General features: G+C 44.9%; 1 protein-coding gene and 1 long non-coding RNA gene across 2 annotated transcripts in view; one reads left to right on the plus strand and one right to left on the minus strand.

The window, feature by feature from the left end:
- LOC130100331 (cytotoxin 7-like) overlaps window positions 1-21345 on the minus strand; it is a 161894-nt gene that overhangs the window by 93298 nt on the left and 47251 nt on the right. The gene's annotated exons all lie outside the window — the stretch shown is intronic.
- Window positions 15889-17686, plus strand: LOC130100350 (uncharacterized). Its single transcript, XR_008808855.1, has 2 exons — window positions 15889-16052; window positions 16535-17686. It is a non-coding gene; the product is annotated as an uncharacterized LOC130100350 (long non-coding RNA).

A 21345-nucleotide genomic window follows, 5' to 3' on the forward strand; every position in this document is an offset into this window, starting at 1 on the left:
CAATGGCAGTTAATTACATATTTACATAAGTGTTGTAATTTCACAAACAACTATTTTTAACATTTAGGCTACTTTAAAATCATATTATAAGTCCCTTAATGAAATTAGATCTACAATATTGGAAATGTGTACAATTGCTGTAATATTCAACCTTTCCTGGTGACTACTTAATCCACTGATATGTGTGATAGAAATATTTTATGTGATGGGTATTTCCATATTAATGTACAGAAAAATGCAGACTAAGGATGCTCCTGTCAAAGGCCACATATCCTTAGCAAAAACTGTTAACTCAGTAGAATTAACAGTCATATTAGTTTTATCAAGTCAACCAATCAAACAGAACTAATCAGTGAAGGAGCCTCGAGTGGCATTGTCTTTGCTCAACTGTATGATTTACATGTTCATGTATCTTTCTATTCAGTCTCAACTGTTGTTGTGGCCAGCGATGAATGGGGCTATTTCTGCAAAGAGCAACTTGGGAGCCATGTCAGGCATATGCTGCACATCTGAGATAGGATTCTACGCTCAAAAGACAACAGATCAAGTATCATTTAGGTAATGATAGTAGCTTCTTGACAGGACGGCGTCACCTTACTTCAGGTAAGTACCGTATTAAGAAGTCAGATTTAGCCGGTTTAAGAATAAAAAAAAAAAAAAAAAAAAAAAAAAACACACTAGACAAAAGGTGCACGTCCAATCTTAGATTCGGATATCTAGATCAGTAAAGGCTAGATGAATCTTCTAAGCTTACTCAAGGTTCGTTTCGTCCACTCTTCACAAAATCATCCTATAACGGTCGTTAGCGTCCTTAGGGATTTGACGTGATCGCAAAATATATTATATCTTTGTGCTTCCAAAGCATGGTTGTCATCAAGGTAGATCTTATTGTTAGGCGATCATGCCATTCCTGAGACGTTAATTTGGCTATCAATTGTCTTCAATTTCATAATTAATCATTGATTATTCCTGCCAATGCAAAGCCATAAGCTACGTGCTTTCATTCTTTGTTACAGGCTTTCAGACGGCTTTTGCCGTTCAGCAACCCGGATCCATCACCCTGCCCTCTTCTAACAGAGTTTGTTAAATTAGTAATGTTTTGCTTTTCTTTTCAGATTCCTGTTTTCACATCCTGATCACGGCCGATTGTTCCTTCCTCGTCTACAATTACGAAATCGTAATTTAATATTTCTTCCATTCATAGTTTGCTCGCAGGCATTTAAATTCACGCAAGTATTTTAATACTAATTATCCAAGTTTGTTTATCATACCTTCTCTTTGTCTGCTACTTAAGGCATAGCCAAGACCTGTAGTAAACCTCCGATAAACGCCTGCCAATCACATTGTATCACAAAGATAAAAATGTGTATAATTGTGCCCTTTTCGCAGGTTATGTGTTCAAGTTCATTTATTTATATAGCACATTTAAACAGCCGCTTAGACAGACCAACGTGCTTTACAGAACACACAAATAAGAAAGTAAAAACAGCAAAATATGTGATGGGTCTCCGGTGTGTATGTGGGGTTTGCCTCGGAATGCCCACAGATAATTTTGGATAGCATGTTGGAATGGTCATTTCGAAAGTGATTAAGCATATCGTTTTGTCTATCCCTTTGGATGTGGCAGGGCTGCTACTCCCGGCACAGGGGTCGGAGTTTCAACAGCTCGTTTTGCAGCTTCGATTACCTCTCACCAACAATTATAAACTTTTCTCTTTGCTTAACCGGGATCATTCAAGATGGAGAGACTTAAGAAGAGTCAACATATAGACAACATTCCGGATGGTCGTTGATGAATTATGTAGCTCATCGTAGCTATCTCTAGTCACTAATTAGCTTATTCTGTCTCGATTTTCTTTAAATCATGTCTCGTGGGCAGGATTCATGTAAATTTAGGTTGTGCTGCACTAACCCAGGAGGAATTTCGTTAGCTCCTCTCACCGCTGTTGTAGTCTTTAAAAAGCAATTTTAAATGTATTTCTCCCATTGCTTGAACTTTGAGTGTTGTAACCTTGAAGATGTTGGTTATGCTTATACGGCAACATTTCACACGAAGTAAGTTAGAAAAGCAAAATCCATCCAACCCCCTTTTATTACTTTCTGTCCGTAATGGTCTCTTTTCTATTGGTATTCAGATTGTAGCTGTCTGTTACAGCGTCATGGCTCATGCATCCAGGGGATTCACTCCAGGAGCTAAATGCTCCGATTTCCCCATGGTCTCTTCTAATTTGCGTTTCTCACCTAATTTCTTTACTCTCTTTCTTAAGAACTCTAAGAATGACTCTCAAGGCTCTGTTTCACTTATCAATTTATTAATTAGTTATAAATTCTGTCCCTTCTCATCTATGATTAATTTCTTTAAGTTCCCCTCCATTTATCCTAACTAACGGAGCACTTCTCTCTAAGCCTAGTTCAGGACTCATCAGTTTCTGTCCTCAAAAGCTGCAGTCTATCTCCCTCCCAGTATACTGGTTATTCCTTCAGGATCGAGGCAGCCACTACAGCAGCTGATCATGGCATTTCTACTTCAGCTATTAAGGTGGTCTTCCTCTGCATTAGAGTCTATATAGACCTGATTCAAAATCATCCTCGAAGCTCAGCAAGCTCTTCACTAAAACGGTTCAGGTAAATAACCTTTGCAACTACTGGTGGTGGTGCCATGATAATCCATTCTCACAATTGGTCTTAAATTCTGCTTGCAATTACAAATGGTCAATGAGTCATCGTCTATATGTGGCCTAGTGGCCTTGTCTTAATGTGGCCTTGTCTCTATGTGGCAGTAGTAGCCGTTGTGGTCTTGTCCCATGTGGTCTTTATGGTCTTAAAAAAAAAAAAAAAAAAAATTCATGCAAGTGCATGATATACATGTTCAGTGTGGTCTACTGTGACCGTGTAGCCTAATGTGGCCTTGTCCCGTGGTCTTGTGGCCAGTTATGGCATGGTTCTGTGTGGCCTAGTGGCTGTGTCTCGTTTGCCTTGTATCCGTGTGGCATTAGCAGCCTTGTGGCCCAGCGGGCCTTGTCTCTGTGCGGGTCTCAAGGCCTTGTGGCATAATGTTGCCTTGTCCTATGTGTGGCCTACATGGTCTTGTGGCCCTTATGGCCTCGGTTCTGTGTGGCCTAGTGGCCGTTGTCCCTGTGTGACCTCGTCTCAGTGTGGGCTTACGATATCGCGGCCCTTGTGGCCTCATTCTATGTTCAGTGTGGTCTACTGTGACCGTGTAGCCTAATGTGGCCTTGTCCCGTGGTCTTGTGGCCAGTTATGGCATTGGTTCTATGTGGCCTAAGGCCTTGTCTATGAGTGGTTCTGTCTCTGTATGGCTTTAGCAGCCTTGTGGCCCAGCGGGCCTTGTCTCTGTGTGGGTCTAGAGGCCTTGTGGCACAAGTTGCCTTGTCCTGTATGTAAAAAATGGCCAGTGGTCTGTGGCCTTTAGTGGCGCGGTTCAATGTGGCCTAGTGGCCGTTGTCTGTGTGGCTTGTTCTGTGTGGTCTATAGTGGCCTTGTGGCACAAGTTGCCTTGTCCTGTATGTAAAAAATGGCCAGTGGTCTGTGGCCCTTAGTGGCGCGGTTCAATGTGGCCAAGTGGCCGTTGTCTGTGTGGCCAAGCGGCCTTGAGGCATTGTTGCCTCGCTAAAAAATGGCCATGTGGTCTTGTGGTCCTTGCGGCCTGGTTTTGAGTGGCCTTGCGGCCTTGTCCAGTCTACCGTGTTCTATGTGCGGCATTAGAGGCCGTTGTGGCTCATTGCGGCCTTGTCTCTGTGGTCTAGCAAGGCCATGTGGCCGGGCGGCCTTGTGTCTGTGGTCTATCATGGCCGTGTGGTCCAATGTGGCCAGTTTGCGGTCTAAGGAGGCCTGCTCTGTGTACGGCCCTAGGCGGCCTGCTCTGTGTGGTCCAATGAGGCCTGGCCCAATGTGGCATTGTCTGTGTGGTCCATCGCGGCCTTGTCTCTGTGTGGTCCAATGAGGCCTGGCCCAATGTGGCATTGTCTGTGTGGTCCATCGCGGCCTTGTCTCTGTGTGGTCCAATGAGGCCTGGCCCAATGTGGCATTGTCTGTGTGGTCCATCGCGGCCTTGTCTCTGTGTGGTCCAATGAGGCCTGGCCCAATGTGGCATTGTCTGTGTGGTCCATCGTGGCCTTGTTCTCTGTGTGGTCCAATGAGGCCTGGCCCAATGTGGCACTGTTTTGTGTGGTCCATCGTGGCCTTGTCTCTGTGTGGTCCATGAGGCCTGGCCCAATGTGGCTCTGTTCTGTGTGGTCCATCGCGGCCTTGTCTCTGCGTGGCCCAAGGTGGCCTGGCCCAATGGGGCTCTGTTCTGTGTGGTCCATCGAGGCCTTGTCTCCGTGCGGTCTGTTACGGCCTTGTCCCATGTGGCCGGTTCTGTATGGCCAAGGTGGCCTTTTCTCTGTGGTTCTATAACAGCTTGTGTCCCATGACCTGTCCCTATGTTCTAAGTTAGCCTCATCTCAGTTATTCACTATTCCACTACACTTGCTTCCCTCCAATTCATTCACAGGGAAACTGGTTTCGATCAGACGTAAGTGCGTCTCAAAACATACGTCGCTCTGGATGAAAGCGTCAGCACGGATAAATGCTTATGTACATACAGCAGCAGAACATAAATGCATAAATGCATTATTCACGTCTTCTCATAGTACCTTTTAGGCTCACTATGAAGTTGTCTCTTACTAATTAGTTATTGGCTACGAGGCTTTCCACATTTCACATTCATGCCCATATTAACTTCCTTTTTTTTTTTTCTATTTTAGGCTCTACAGGATGCACGACTGGTGGGTATACTTTTCTTTACCGTTCTTTGGGGGTGGGCTCCGTCCTGGTGGAATTATCTTCCACCTATTTTTGGGGGTCGGCTGCGCCCCTGCCTTCGTCTTCAGGCAGGAAATGCAGAGTCCGGACCCTCGGATTGCGAGCTATGGACGGGGCCTACGCCAAAGAACTTTATTGCTTGCTGGGCTATCAATAAATGTATTTATTGTACAGTATTTATTCTCCCGAGTCTTTCTGGTAGAAATGTAAGCTTTAGCGTTAAGTTCTGTCAGGAAGACTCAATTGCTACGTCACTTATTACCTTCTCATCTATCCAATCGCGTCTAATACTTGCGGTATAAAAGACCAGTACTTACACATGTTTGAGTTCGCAGATGCTGACGCTTCCATTCACCTCCATCCTCCCCACCACCACCAGGATGGTCCCTTCCCCTCCATCCTCCCCCACCACCACCAGGATGGTCCCTTCCTATACCTCACAGGGGGTCGGCTGCGCCCCTGCCTTCGTCTTCAGGCAGGAAATGCAGAGTCCGGACCCTCGGATTGCGAGCTATGGACGGGGCCTACGCCAAAGAACTTTATTGCTTGCTGGGCTATCAATAAATGTATTTATTGTACAGTATTTATTCTCCCGAGTCTTTCTGGTAGAATTATAATTCAATATTCATATACAAATCGTCTGGAATATATAGATTCTCAGGATACTCCTCAATGGAATTAATTATTATCGAATAATCTGTTTGTCCAGCAAACTGGTCATGGATCTTCATCAATTTCCACAGAGAAATTACCTTTAAGAGACTCGCAGGAAGAGACGATCTTTACGGCCGTAAAAGATAGCTCTCCTGTTTCGTCACAATACTATTTAAAGTATTATACCATTTCAAAGCTTATAGCTGATCGAAACATTTAAGTGATTTGAAGTATGAGCACAGGCAGAATCAATCAATGAATATATGTATTTAATAAAGGTGATTACGTATACGGTTAATAAACGTTACAAGGAATAAATGTATTTACAAACACAATAAAACATCGAGGAAGGAGAATGCATATAGAAAGAGAGAGAGAGAGAGCTGGTGAGTTTGGCAAAATTCATCAGACACAGAACCGTTAAGAGAGACAACTAGTCAAATCGTACCCTAATTAGGGCAGGCAATCTTAGCAGTATTAAGATCTCGGTAGGAAACGAATACTTGCTGATCATGTTCTCTTGTGTAACGTTACGTGTGTTCCGAACCCGGTCAGAGGTCCTTTCCGGCGCGCCCGTGTGGCGGGATGTTCAAATCGTCCGTTGAAGGTGTTGCCAAAGAAATGATTCAAACTAAGTTCATTTCACTCGCCGGTGAGAATGAACAAAGGAGAATACAAAAAGGAAAATAAAACTGAACTAGACAAACAAAGGAAAGATGGGTCATCGCATGAACACGAGGTCCCGATGGACCAAGGAGTCACATGATGGAGGAAGGGAGAGTCCAGAGTATGAGCGAGCGAGAGAGTCAAGCGCGCGTCACATGTTGGAGGAAGAGCAGTCCAGGGTACCAGCCAGAGAGGGAAGACAGAGAGGAAGACAGAGAGAGAGGCGAGCGAGTCCAGTTCTCTTTTAAAGGAACTGGAGTCCACACCTCTGAGGTGCGAACTAGCCAATGACATTCAACAAAACTCTTGGCGGCAAAATTCTCTTTGTCTTGTCAAAGCTAAATTATGGCCGCATTCACAGGTTTTACGATCAGTCAGAATTTGTTCAGAATCATTCCAAAGATGGTAAAACATAGTAAAATACATTTTATGGCTTGTTCAATTACATAAATGACCTTGTCAGGTCCCAAGCATTCTGAACATAGGAAGAAATACATTTTAGGAGAGTTATATTGCAAAGTTACATTAAAAGCATAATTAACTGCCCTTGCAGTTTGTTTTAAACTAACACACACTCATAGATCCCTTCATAGGACCTGGGCAATCGACAAACATAACAACATATCAAATATACCTCAGTAAATGTCTTTAAATGAGGAGAGTAGTAAAAGTTCATATATGTGTGTGTGTTTGTATCTGCGTGCATTGAGCACCCAATAGGGGGGGGTTCTCTGGAATTCCTTTGAAGCTTGGACTAGTGAGTGGGAGAATGCAGGGTTAGTCTCTGGTGAGTGTCCCAGAGTCGTAAACGTGTTAGAAGCAGACTTGTTGGCACCAAAGTCCAGTAATTTTCATTAATCCTAAAAACTTTGGGTTTTAGGAAGAATGTGCTTTATTTGCATTCAGGACAGAGTCAATGATTTACCCCAGATACCTTACAGTTTGTTTGTCTTAAACGCGAGAAGTGCGTGTTGCGCGAGAAGTGCGCCAAAAAAGCGCGAGAAGTGCACTTGTATATGTTTGTTTGTCTTAAACGCGAGAAGTGCGTGTTGCGCGAGAAGTGCGCCAAAAAAGCGCGAGAAGTGCGCTAAAAAGTGCGAGAAGTGCACTTGTATATGTTTGTTTGTCTTAAACGCGAGAAGTGCGGCAAAAAGCGCGAGAAGTGCGCTAAAAAGTGCGAGAAGGGCACTTTGGGGGGCTGTTAGTCTATTATTTGTTTGTTCGTTTCGGATGTTTTGTTTGTCTTAAATGTAGAAAGTGCACTGAGTGTTTGGTTATGTTTACTAAGACTGAGGGGTGAGGAGGGCAGTGTAGAGAGAGGTTAATTAAATATATATATACATATGTGCAAGAGGTGCATTAACTTAATAAAAGGATTATTAATAGAATTTGAGGAAACAGAATAAAATAACTGAGATAGAACAAACCGATTAAAACTACAAGAATAATATGCTTCAGGAGAAGACACAGAGAAGAGGTGCCTTTTAGATATACTGCAGATCAAGTCCGGGCGTACAGCCAATCTGGGCGTACAGCCAAACCGGGCGTATAGCCAATCAGCAAATCATTTGTCAAAATTCTGGGCTTACCGTCAAAAAGCACTTAAATAGTCAATAAATTTACCCTGTGTTGAGCTGCAAGTGACAGTTTAAGTTAGTAAAACTAAGACAAGGATTTGAAAAGACAATTATGGAGAAACAAAGCTTTGAGAATTAAATGGATGATGATGCCCTGAGGATGGTGTTTTGACCGAAAGCTTGGTGGTTAAATTGGCTTAATTTAAGTGTGCGAACAATTTATTTTTAATTGAATGGATGATAAAAATCGAATCGTGAACAAAGAAAGAGTACAAAGATATAAATATCAGAGAACGAGAAATATTCCAAGAAATTGGTTGTGTCGACTGTTTGGCCACTCGCCAGACTGTAAGCGCTGTGATCCGGATAGAGAAACGCAGTGTTCCCTTTCGAGGGAACTCGAACTGCGTCGGTGACGACACTAGGGGAACGCCCTTCAGCGTAGCGGGTCTGAATTTATGAATGAAACCGAATCCAATCCTATTGGCGTTGCGTGATGACGTAGCGAGTGACGGCATACACGGATGTGTACAAAGGCACACCGGCACAAGCAAAGTCAGCTTTTTGCTATTCAGCAAGCGCTCTGTGTATTTGTGAGTCTTATTTGGTGTCGTTTGTCTGCTTTGAGAAAAACTTCAGTATGGCTGATCAGTTCAGGAAGTGTGTGTTCCCGTGCCCTCATTTTCTCTCGGCTGGGGATTCACATGAGATGTGTGTGTCATGTTTGGGAAGACAGCACGCTCAAGCAGCTTTTGAGGAAGCTGCTTGTGCTCATTGCGAGTCTCTTTCTGTGAGAGTGCTGCGATCTCGACTGGCTTTATTTTCAGAAGATGGCCAAATGCGTTCTCCCCGCGGTTCGGGTCCCGCATCTGCCGAGGCAATGCGGCGGCTTTCATCGTGGGGATCGCAGAGAGATCTGGTCGAGGATGAGACTGCCGAGGCATATTCTCGCTCCTCTTCTGGTGAGTCTGATTCCCCCATTCCCCGTTCGGGAGCCCGCTCCGCGGCTTCTCCCGATCGGGAGGATGTTCCTGCTTTACAGCTGTCTAATTCCGAGGAATTAGACATACTGAGTGTTGGGGATGAGGATCATGTTGACACGCATCAGTCTGTTCAGCCGGCACCTAATTACAATGAGTTGGTGGAGGTTTTGACGCGGGCTGTGGCCAAGCTGGATATTTCTTGGCCACAAGAGCGGCAGGAAGCGCGTCCGAAAAGCAAGCTTGACGAACGCTTCCTGCAGCACCGCACGCAACCTTCACGCCGGTCTCTCCCTTTTTTCCCGGATTTACACAATGAGTTGTGTAAATCCTGGAACAGGCCATTTTCATCACGCCTGTCTAATCCTCCAATGTTGAATTACAGTAATGTTGTGGGGGTTAGAGATAAGGGATACGGGATGATGCCTCGGGTTGAGGAAGCATTAGCCAGCTACCTTTCACCCGACCTTGCGTCATCCCTGAAGTCGCCGGCGTTGCCTTCTAAACCTTGCCGCACCACATCTGATTTGGTGGGCAGGGCGTATATGGCGGCGGGTCGAGCTGGTGCGAGCCTGCACACAATGGCCATATTGCAGGCGTACCAAGCCGACCTTTTGAAAGATATCAACCAGGGCGAGGGTCCATCCCCGGATGATATCGTTGAACTTCGCAGAGCCACGGACTTGTCTCTCCGGGTTACCAAGGAGACGGCCCGTGCCATCGGTCGCTCCATGTCGGCCCTGGTGACCACGGAGAGACATCTGTGGCTCAACCTGTCGGGCATGAAGGAGAAGGATAGGACCTTCCTTCTTGATGCACCCGTTTCAGCCTCAGGTCTATTTGGTGAGGCTGTTAGCGCGGTGGTGGACAGGTTTGAGGATGCTAAGAAGCAGGGCGAAGCCTTCAAGCGATATCTCCCTCGCCGTTCTTGGTCTAGGAGGGCTGCTGCTAGAGAACAGCCACAGCAATCCTCCTCTTCCTCTTACCGCCAGGCACAGAAGGCGAGTGTCGCTTCCAGAGCTCCCCCTCGTAGATCTTGGGACTCTGGTCGACGCTCACACCCTCAGCCTCCTGATAAGACGGATCTGAGGACCGTCATCCAGTATAGGAAGGCTAAGGGAAAGAGGTCCTAACTCCTTTGAGGCCTCAGAGGGCCGCCCCCCCCCCGAGAGAGAGCGACCGAGGTCCCCTCTCTCGTTGGGCCCTCAGGGAGTTGGCGTCAGTATCCCGCTGTCTCTGACGCTTCGGGACACGCTAGCTCCCAGCGAACTCACACTGGTTGGCCTGCCCCAAAGGCTTGCAGGCAGTCAGTGTTCGGGTTCGCACAATGTAGGGCGTTGTCGGTTTTTCCCTGCCGGTCCTCCGCTTCAGGGCACCGTCAACATCCTGCACAAAACACTGGACACCAGCCCCGAGGGGCTGGTTCCTTTGGTGAATTTCGCAGAGGCATGGCAAAACCTCGCGAACATTTCTCCATGGGTCCTGCGCACTGTAAGAACTGGGTACAAACTGCAGTTCCAGGTCCGCCCACCAAAATTCAACGGGGTGGTCTAGGCTTCAGTGCACCCAGAGCAGGGTCTAGTGTTGGAACAGGAAGTTCACTCGCTGCTGGAAAAAGGGGCCATAGAGCATGTTCCCCCACCAGTCAGGGAGTCCGGGTTCTACAGCCGGTACTTCATAGTTCCCAAGAAGGATGGAGGGTTGCGTCCAATTTTAGATCTAAGGCACTTGAACCGGTCTCTGAGGAGATTCAGGTTCAAGATGCTTACCATTCCCATCATCGTGAGTCAAATCCAATCCGAGGATTGGTTTGTCACGATAGATCTAAAAGACGCCTATTTTCACATCTCCATTCTTCCATCTCACAGGAAGTTCCTGAGGTTTGCTTTCGGGGGCAAAGCTTACCAATATCGGGTTCTTCCATTTGGCCTGGCACTCTCCCCTCGCACTTTTACCAAGTGTATGGATGCAGCTCTAGCACCCCTGAGGCTCGAGGGCATCAGGGTGCTCAATTACATCGACGACTGGCTGATACTGGCGCAGTCGCGAGAGCTGGCGATTCGGCATCGAGATGTCGTCCTCGCCCACATCCAAGGCCTGGGGCCGAGACTCAACACAAAGAAAAGTGTGTTGGCACCAGCCCAGAGAACCCTGTTCCTGGGAGTGGTGTGGGACTCAGTCACGATGCGGGCACGATTGTCTCCTGCTCGGATCGAGTCCGTCCTGACTTCAGTGTCCAGGATAAAGCTAGGCCAAGCCATCACTGTCAAACACTTTCAGAGAGTGTTGGGTCTCATGGCAGCGGCGTCCAGCGTAATACCTTCTGGCCTGCTACACATGAGAGCGCTACAGTGGTGGTTAAGAGCCAAGGGGTTTTCCCCGAGGGGAAGTCCGTTCCGCTTGATAAGGGTTTCGCGCAGATGCCTTCGTTCCCTATCAATTTGGAAGAAGCCTTGGTTCTTGTGCCAAGGTCCCAGGCTGGGAGCGTCATGTCGCCGGATATCCATTTCGACAGACGCCTCCCTCACGGGCTGGGGCGCGGTCATGGACGGCCGCTTTACGAGAGGTCTCTGGCAGGACCAACATTCCTCTTGGCACATAAATCGCCTAGAAATGTTGGCGGTGTTCCGGGCTCTGAGGAGCTTTCTGCCAGACCTCCATGGTCGCCATGTCCTAGTAAGATCCGACAACATGTTGGTGGTATCTTACTTAAATCATCAGGGGGGTCTGAGGTCGCGCCCTCTGTGCAGACTGGCGCATCAGATCCTCCTGTGGTCCCAGCGGAGACTGTCGTCTCTCAGGGCGATGTATGTCCCGGGGGACCAGAACCAGGGAGCAGACATGCTGTCGAGGCAGGGGCTGAGGCCCGGGGAATGGAGACTCCACCCCGAGGTGGTGGAGTTAATATGCGAGAGGTTTGGCCCAGTGGAAGTGGACCTATTTGCGTCTCGAGAGACGACACACTGTCCACTGTGGTTCTCCCTCACACATCCAGCCCCGCTGGGGTTGGATGCCATTGTGCAGACGTGGCCGAGGCTGCGTCTGTACGCCTTTCCCCCAATCGCTCTGCTCCCAGCAGTTCTGGAAAGGGTCCGTCGGGACGGTGTCAGCCTACTATTAGTAGCCCCGTTTTGGCCGGCCCGAGTATGGTTCTCGGACATCATCTTGCTTCTGGCAGGCCCGCCATGGCAGATCCCTCTGAGGAGGGACCTGTTGTCTCAGGCGGGAGGCTCAGTTCTCCACCCTCGGCCCGAGCTGTGGAAACTGTGGGTCTGGCCCCTGAGGGGGCACAGTACCTAGAAGCCGGCCTGTCAGCAGAAGTAGTTGAGACTATACTAACTTCCAGAGCTCCCTCCACGAGGAAGTTATACGGCCTTAAGTGGAATGTATTTTCCATTTGGTGCAGAGAGCATGATTTGGACCCAGTTCACTGCCCAGTGGCTTCAGTGCTGGAGTTTCTCCAAGACCGCTTTTCTGCCGGGCTTACCCCGTCCACACTCAAGGTTTATGTGGCTGCCATTGCGGCTTTCCACGCTCCTCTGGGTGATGGTCCTCTGGGGAGGCATCACCTGGTCGTACGCTTCCTCCGTGGAACCTGGAGGATGAGACCTGCGACTCGCACCAGGGTTCCCTCTTGGGACCTGGCAGTGGTGCTCGAAGGGCTGGCCGAGGCCCCCTTCGAACCATTGGAGTCGGCTGAGGCCAAGAACCTGACCTTCAAGGTGGTCTTTTTGTTGGCTATTACTTCTCTGAGGAGGGTAGGAGATCTCCAGGCGCTCTCTATTTCCAATGAGTGCTTGGAGTTTGCTCCCGGCAACATTAAGGCCATCCTTCACCCCAGGCCTGGCTATTTGCCCAAGGTGCCATCTAATATGGCACGGCCTTTGGTTCTGCAGGCATTTCATCCTCCGCCTCATGTGACGGCGGATGAGGAGAGACTTCATCTGCTCTGCCCTGTCAGAGCACTTCAGTATTACATCCAGAAGTCCTCCTCATGGCGGAAGTCGGACCAGTTGCTGGTGTGTTTTGGGTCTCCCAAGAAGGGGCTTCCCGCCTCTAAGCAGACCATCAGCAACTGGATCGTTCAGACTATTTCCCTGGCCTATCAGGTGCGCAATTTGCCTTCACCTATGGCCGTGAGGGCTCACTCCACCAGAGGCATGGCGTCCTCTAGAGCCCTCCTTTCAGGGGTTTCCATACATGACATATGTGAGGCGGCTGGCTGGGCCACTCTGCACACATTCATGAGGTTTTACAGTCTGGACCTTCCCTCTACACCCGGTGCACGAGTGCTTTCGTCCTAGGTTGTGCCTGAAGTCAGTTCACACTAGGATGAGCAGGGTTCGTTGTGGTATAGTGGGTATCTCGTTCCCCTAGTGTCGTCACCGACCCAGTTCGAGTTCCCTCGAAAGGGAACGTCTCGGGTTACATATGTAACCCTTGTTCCCTGAGAAAGGGAACGAGACACTGCGTCGGTTCGCCACACCTCACCCTGCTTGGAGCACTTGCTTCATAGCAAAGAGCTGACTTTGCTTGTGCCGGTGTGCCTTTGTACCCATCCGTGTATGCCGTCACTCGCTACGTCATCACGCAACGCCAATAGGATTGGATTCGTTTTCATTCATAAATTCAGACGCGCTACGCTGAAGGGCGTTCCCCTAGTGTCGTCACCGATGCAGTGTCTCGTTCCCTTTCTCAGGGAACAAGGGTTACATACGTAACCCGAGACGTTTGTTGGATAAGAACTGAGTAAAGAAGCATTGTTTTTGCATTTAGTATAAGATATCAAATAACGAGTGAATGTACGTGTATGTGTGTGAATGAAGTCCCGGGTGTGTGAATGAATATACTAACAAACTGGAGGGAGAGCAGTGACAGAGAAGGAGAGCTTTTTATTCTTTGACATCTTAAAAAAAACACACAAAAAAAAACACATGTAGACCAGAGTGAGAGATCATTATGAGGCAGAGGAGAAGGGAATATAGAGAGAAAGAAAGGACGAAGACGATTTTAAACAGGCATTAAAACTAACCAAAGGCTTTAAGAATCACTTCTGGTTAGAAAATGAGTTTATAGATAACGAAGGGCAGAGACAGGAGTTGACAGACCAAAGGAAAAGTGAGCTCTTTAAAAATTGACAAAGATCACAAACTTGGATCAGCTTGAGCAAGAATGGCCCTTAGTGGATTGGCGTAATGTGATCAAAAAACAGTTAACTCTTGAAACCCTGAGGCCACACCTGAACAAATTCAATCCATCTCTTACTTATTTGTATAGGGAAGGAGATATAACTGTATGAGGCCAGTGGTTTGAGGAAAACATAGCCTTTTGAATTAATATACCTGGGGGAGAACATAATTTGGCAGCGCAGTACATAGAACAAGCAAGAAGAAGTGACGCGAAGCCATTGTCTAAGGTACCAATACGAACCATTTTGAAATATTTTAAGGAAAACAAAACAAATACCTGAATTATTAAATATTAGCAGAAGACTAAGTGATTGTGCCTTAACTAATTAAGTGGGGTACAAATAAATAGGTGCTGAAACGATGACTTCGGTGTCACCTCAAGAAAAGACCCCCGTAGAACAGCTTGCATCACAATATCCGATATGCAGGGATACAATTAAAAACTTGTCAAAAAAGTGGGAAAAAAGGACCAAAAAATTAAATACTAAGTGGCCAGCAGAGGGAACATTTGATTTGGCTATGTGTAGGGAAATGGGAGCTTTGATAAAAAAATCACAAAGCCCATGATAAGAGCAAGAAAAGAGATGAGAAACGGGGAAAGGAACAAGAGGTGTTGAATTTATTTAGAAAAAAGGGAGCACAACTGATTAAGGAATATAGGGAAAAAATAGGGAAAAAAGAAAGCATAATAGAGACCCCACCCCCATATGCACCATCCTATGACTTGACTGGTAAACAGCTCCCACTAGTGACTGGAACAGTGGCTATAAAAAGCAAAGTGAATTTTGAAAATGAGAGGGAAGAAGAAATAAAGGTGAAACAGGACTGTAAAGGAGCAGAGGCTGCAGACATGAGTGACCCTCTAATTTTATCAAGATGGGATGCTGTGAGCCATGAAGGGAGTCAGGGAAGTGACTTAGACCTCAAACACCTGATTGACGCTCACGGAAGCCCTACATTGACTAACCCGTATTTCCTTGCAAGTCAAGCTTTGCAGGAACTCGGAGGAAAGACGGGGAAGAAGGTGGAGGTTGACAGACAACGAGCCAGACTTGACCGAGAAGAAATAGAACGAGATATACAGATAACTAAAGAACAGATCGACCAAGAAGCTGAAGCCATGCGAAGACTCCTAAGAGACTCCATGGAAAGGGACCAATAGAGACTTCGGGAACATCAAAGACGAAGATCTCATTCAGCCAGCCCTCACAGGGAATACAAGCATGTGTCTGGAACCCTCCTTTTAGAAGAAGCACCCCCAAGCGAACCACACTGGAGGAGAGGAGACAATCTGAGAGAGATACCAGCACGCAAACTGAGTCCATATAAAGATGAAGAGGAACAACTGGAAGAAGATCCCTTACAATGCCCCATCCTGATCAAAGGACATCAAGGACAGTACGTGCCATGGGCAGGACAGGATCTGGAGGGACTGATAGCCCGCCTCCCTGACCTACATGAAGGGGCTGGCAAATGGATCAGACTGCTGGAAGAAGAGACAATGGGAAAGATACTAGACAAGATAATACCCATTATGCTTGACACAGGGGCAACATTCACATGGTTGAGTCCAAATTATGCCTCTCACCTCCCCAGGTCTGGAAAATACGTCAAAACAGTAGGATTTTCGGGACTGACAGCTAATCCCAATGAAGGCCCCAGTCAGCATAAAAGTCAAAGACTCTGAAATAAAAATTCCTGTACTAGTGTCAGATCAAACGCCAGTCAATTTGTTGGGTAGGGATGCGATATGCAAACTAAAATTACAGATATGGTGCTCTCCTGAAGGGATATACATAGAAAATGCAGGTATAAAACAGATGACAGTTATGGGTAGAGCTGAGCAACAAGAACCACAGACAAACATATTCTGGATAAGGAATATAGATTGGGGAGTAGGGGATACACTTGAAAAATGGGGAAGATATATAAAAGAGAAACTTCAGAAACCAGTTCCCCCAGAAACAGACTCCATTGTACCATGAGACATGATCCCCTTAGAGATCCAATAATGGAAAAAGAGTGGTTAAAAGGAACTAATGGACAGACTGTGTGTCTGACTTCAAATTACATAATTGTAGGACCAGAGGGAGCAGCGTTACAAATTGAACACTGTGAATTCACTAATACTTGGTTTAGAGTAGATGATTCAGTCCCACGTTACATTATTTATAAATGAGGGGAGTCAAGCACAAGATCTAGGCCCAATGATGTTAAAGGCAGAAGGAAAGCTTTGGGAAGACACTGATAACCATTTCATTTTTCAAACAAAAGATATGACACATCTCATAATCATCTGCACAACCAAAATGGTAGGGATTCAAAAATTGATAGTTGAGGCAGTAGAGAAAAGCGAATTGAAGTCTAGAATGGACGAACTTATCTCAGAGATGGAACAACAAGTGCCTGTACAGTTATGGTCAAAACATGACACAGATGTAGGCCTAGTTAGATCAGCAAACCCCATTAGAATTGCAACTAAACCAGGAGTTCAATAAGAAAGCAACAATTGATGGATTGGTTGAGGCAGGAGTACTAATTGAGACAATTAGTTATTGTAATACCCCAATTTTACCAGTCGAAAAAGCCAACAAGTCAAAGTGGAGATTAGTGCATGACCTAAGATCAGTTAATGAAGTAGTTGAAGATTGGCCAGCAGAGGTTCCAAATCCGCATACGCTATTGACGAATGTTCCACCTGCTGCTAATTATTTCACTGTGATTGATCTCTGTTCTGCATTTTTCAGCGTTCCATTAGCAGAAGAAAGCAGACACCTTTTTTCCTTCACTTACCAAGGTAAACAATATACATACACTAGAATGCCTCAAGGATTTAAACACTATTTACACTCATCATAAGACTGCTGAATTATTAGAACAAGGACGATTTGTTTTAACACAGGCCAGATGCTTAGCATATTCTACATTGACAACTTATCCTGATATCACGATGAAGCGTTGTACCACAGTTAATCCAGCTAATTTTGTCCCGCTGGAGGGGGAAGGAACACCTCATGAGTGTGTTTCTGTCTCTCTAGCATTTACTCGTCTGAGACCAGATTTGGAATCAACACCAATTGTTGATGCAGACGTAGATTATTTCGTTGATGGCTCATGTTTTAGAGACCACTTAGGTAACCATGCTGGTTTTGCTGTTGTACAAAAAGATGGAGATAATTTTACTCCCGTGATAAGTCAACATTGTGAGCAACCTTGCTCAGCACAATTGGCTGAACTTAAATCACTTAATGAAGCTTGCATATTGGCTAAAAACAAAGCAGCCAACATTTATACTGACTCTGCATATGCCCATGGCGTATGTCATTTATTCGGTGCAGTGTGGAAGAAAAAAGAGGATTTAAAAAGAGTGATGGAACCCCAATTCAACATGGAGACCAAATTACTAAATTGATTACAGCTTTGATGTTTCCTACAAAATTGACCATAATTAAATGCCAGGCCCATAAGAAAGGTAATGACTTTGTCATCAAAGGCAACAATGTGGCTGATATGCATGCGAAACAAGCCTCTGGATGCCAATTAGCGGTAATGGCACCCTAAGTCCTGATTCAGCCTCTCCCCACTGTAGAAAGTATTGCCCAAATGCAGTCCAGAGCAACACCACCTGAGATATATTTATGGCAGCAAAGGGGGGCGACAAGAGATTCAGACAATATATGAAGATCACATGAAGGCCACATGATAGCCCCCACCCCATCGCTTAACATTTTAATTCCGGATTCCCACAGTTTTGATCACTGTGGAAGGGGGGAAATGATAAGGAAGATAAAAAGGCAAGGATTTTGGTCCACATACTTACAAACAAGGGTAGATGAATTTTTAAATGAATGTGAAATTTGTGCAAAAATAATGTCAGAAAAGGAACAGCAACCCCAATAGGCTCTATTCCAGTTCCAGAAGGATCTTTTAAGCATCTAGTAATAGATTGTGTAGACATGACCGAATTAGTAAGAGGAAGAAGATACATGTTGGTTATTATAGACAGGTTACAGCCAAGATGGATACCATATGAGTTTAAAGCTAGAGACGAGGCAGCAGCAGGATTTGAATCAATATTTGTATGGATAATGCCAAATAAGAATGTGGAATGGATTAATTACATATATTACAATCAGCAGAGATTCATCAACTACACAGATCAAGCACTTGATGTCTTAGGTCACCAACTAAAATACACTAGCAGAATGACATGGCAAAACAGACAAGCCCTGAATTGGTTATTGGCAGAAAAAGGAGTATGTGTAATGTTTGGATCTGATTGTTGTACCTTCATCCCCAATAACACAGCCACGGATGGATCTTTTACTAAAGCCGTGAAGAAAATAAAGGAATTAAGACAGGAAGTTGCTACCAATGCGAGGAGAAACAGGAGCTTTGGATACTGACTTAATTCCATGTTTGGATCATGGAAAGAATGGCTTATTAAGGTGGGAATAATAATAGCAGTGACTATTGGTGTTGTTTTTGTGCTGCTCTGCTGTGTTGTGCCTTTTCTCAGATCCATGCTGGCTAGTGCAGCTGCAAAACAAATTATCAATGTGTCAGTGAAACCATCAGGCATTGACATTGGATGCACCAACTCAGGAGTATATCCAATTGGCCCAAGCTTGGACGAACTGGATGACTTCCTGTGAGAGGTTGGGTGAAGAAGCAAGGAATAAGGGTACCTTAATTACTTTTGATTTTGATAATCTTTTTACTCTGTTTTTGACAAGATAGGGAGATAGCCCCACTGTGTATTTTGATTTGGGGATAAAATTAGTTAGAACAATTAGAGTATGGGTAGAGTAGGAAGTTAGTTAGAGGGGATTTTCTACATTCCTTTGGTTTTATATAAGGGCCCTTATTTCCTGAATATATTTACTCATATAATCTTTTGAATATATTTTACTCATATAATCGTATGGAAGATATTTTATATATAATCACACTAACTGTCACTTTTATAATGTGTGTATGAGAGGGGACGATAGAAGGTTTAAAGCAGGTCATTGCCCGTGGTACGAGGTAATGCAACAAGAAATAATGGGAAAAAGATAAGAATGTTTTTTTTATTACTATTAATCACTTTATTCACTTACTAAACTTTTATATTTTTTGAATACCTTATCCACCTTATTCCTGACAAGCTTACTGCGTTTTGAATTATGGGCGGCACTTCCGGTTTGGGGAACTTCCATTCAAAAAGACTGAAACGAATCATTTCAAATCATAAGGTTGCCCTACAAATAAACCTGATCCGTCAGTTTGACTTAATGAGCAATCAGTTTTCTTTCATGTTTTATCTAAGAATAACATGAGAATAACGTAACACTTGGTATTTTAACGTGACATGTTATAACAAGAATATCCATAGTAAGAGCTCTGCATTATTTTCCTCATGATTATTTTCTTTTTTCCTTTTGAATTCCGCTGTAATAGTATGACAAAGGTCAACACATACTGCACATTTGTGGTCTGTTCTCCCGATTTAATTTACGATGTATAACGTTACCATTAATAATTCACTGGAATCCTCTCCAAATCCTCACGTCTCTTTCCAGGTTTGGTTTCACAGGTAAATACAATTTATTATCTGTCAAAATGACTGAAATCACTTTAAAATAGTATCACGTAATGCTGAAGTAAAACACTTTTTTATTAAGGCAACGTATGTTACATAATACAGATTACCACAGTGATATTTAACCGACCGATTTAGCTGTGGAAAGATGCTTTTGAGATTATTCATGGTCTGTTGAAAGTTACCTTGTTGATGCTTTTACACTTTTAAATGTCCTTTTAATGTTCAATGGTTGAAGGGTGAGTAGAATAATGTAATGTTATCGTAAAAGGTTTAAAAATCTATTATTGCGTCCATAGAGCTTAGTCTTTCACTGATTGTTTGCATCTTAACGGAAGTTACACCCATAATTCGCGCAAAGCGTCATGGGGCGCAGGAATACTGTGGATACATTCCTGTAACAAGTCAAGAAATTTCTAACTTACATGCATTAGACCATTGGAACATGTATATAGTTATAAGTGCAAAAGAGGAATTATTTGCAAGCGCGGTCATCGTCTGTTGAAGAAAAAAGAGCTGACTCAACTGGTGGTTTAAAAACCTGCTGTCAGCTCCAACACCAGATAGCGCCCCTGGCTTGACTGGGGCACCTCTGGCAACGATGGAGCAACCCAGATAGCACTCCAGGCCACCGGAAGCGCCTGCACAGTTCCTCTGACACCGTGGGACAGATCTAGGATTTCAAGTTGATGAGATGTGTTGAATGTATTAAAACGTTTGATGTTTGAAGTAGCGCATCCCCTTAAAAATGATGATCTGACAGGAAGGTGAGATCTTTTACTCCATTCTAGCCAAGTGTGGGTGGAGATGTTTGGTCTCGCTTTTCCTCCAGAGTGTGCCCTTATGATGAAGGTCTATTGATAAAGTTGGATGGTCCAGGTTGGCCATGTTTGAAAGGTAATGCAGAGAGAGATCTATTCATGAGGACACACCCTGGGTAAGAATGGTTTGAAGGTGGGACTAGAAAAAGTACCCATGTATGAGACATGTATGAGACAAATGAAATTCCCCAACACATCCCCCCTGATGTGTTGGGGAATTTCATTTGTCTCATACATGTCTCATACATGGGTCTGAATATAAGATGCTGTAATATTGGAGAAAACCAGGCCTAAGGATATGAGATGAACAGAAAATTAGGCCTGAGGGGAGGTTAGATAAGGACAGGAGAAGAAACTGGATGAAAGGACATGAAAAAGGCAGGCTGGTTAAGGACAGGAGAAGAAACTGGGTGAAAGGGCATGGAAAAGTACCTGAAAATCATGTATAAAGCCATTTTTAAAAGATACGCATGCGCAAAGAAGGTTGCCCCAATTAAAAATAAAATAACGATGCAGGTGTTTCTAATCGTGGCGACAGGCCAAGGAGGAGCAAGTAGAAAAAGATAACTGTATGAGCGCTAATTGGACACTTAACGATAAGAAAAAGGTATAAGACCTGAGCACTGGCCCTTGTAATGTCAGATGACTAGCTACCATCTCACTTTGTTGAACTGCTCAATAAAGTTATTCTTCTGAGACCTGAAACTTCGACTCTGAAAGATTTCTTCTGAGACCTGAACCAGACTTTGAAGAATTGAACCAAAGATCGAGAATTTGCCACAACAATAACAGCAGAAAAGCAGATGGGAAATAATTAGCATAGCTGCTGTTCATAATATTAATGCATTAATTCATCGATCTGATTCAACAGTGGTATAAAAGGTAAGCATTATGTGAATGCTTGGCGAAAGAGATGCGTCTTTAACCCTCTGGGGACCAAGGTGTTTTTGGGGTCCTTGAGATGTTTTGACATGCCCTGACATTTGTGCTTTTTTCAGTTGCTTATAAACATATTAATGGCACAGATGAAATTACACTCTATTTAGC

This window comes from Rhinichthys klamathensis, unplaced genomic scaffold, assembly GCF_029890125.1.
Source record: "Rhinichthys klamathensis goyatoka isolate OS25496 unplaced genomic scaffold, OSU_Roscu_1.1 h1tg000011l_1, whole genome shotgun sequence".
NCBI lineage: Eukaryota > Metazoa > Chordata > Actinopteri > Cypriniformes > Leuciscidae > Rhinichthys > Rhinichthys klamathensis.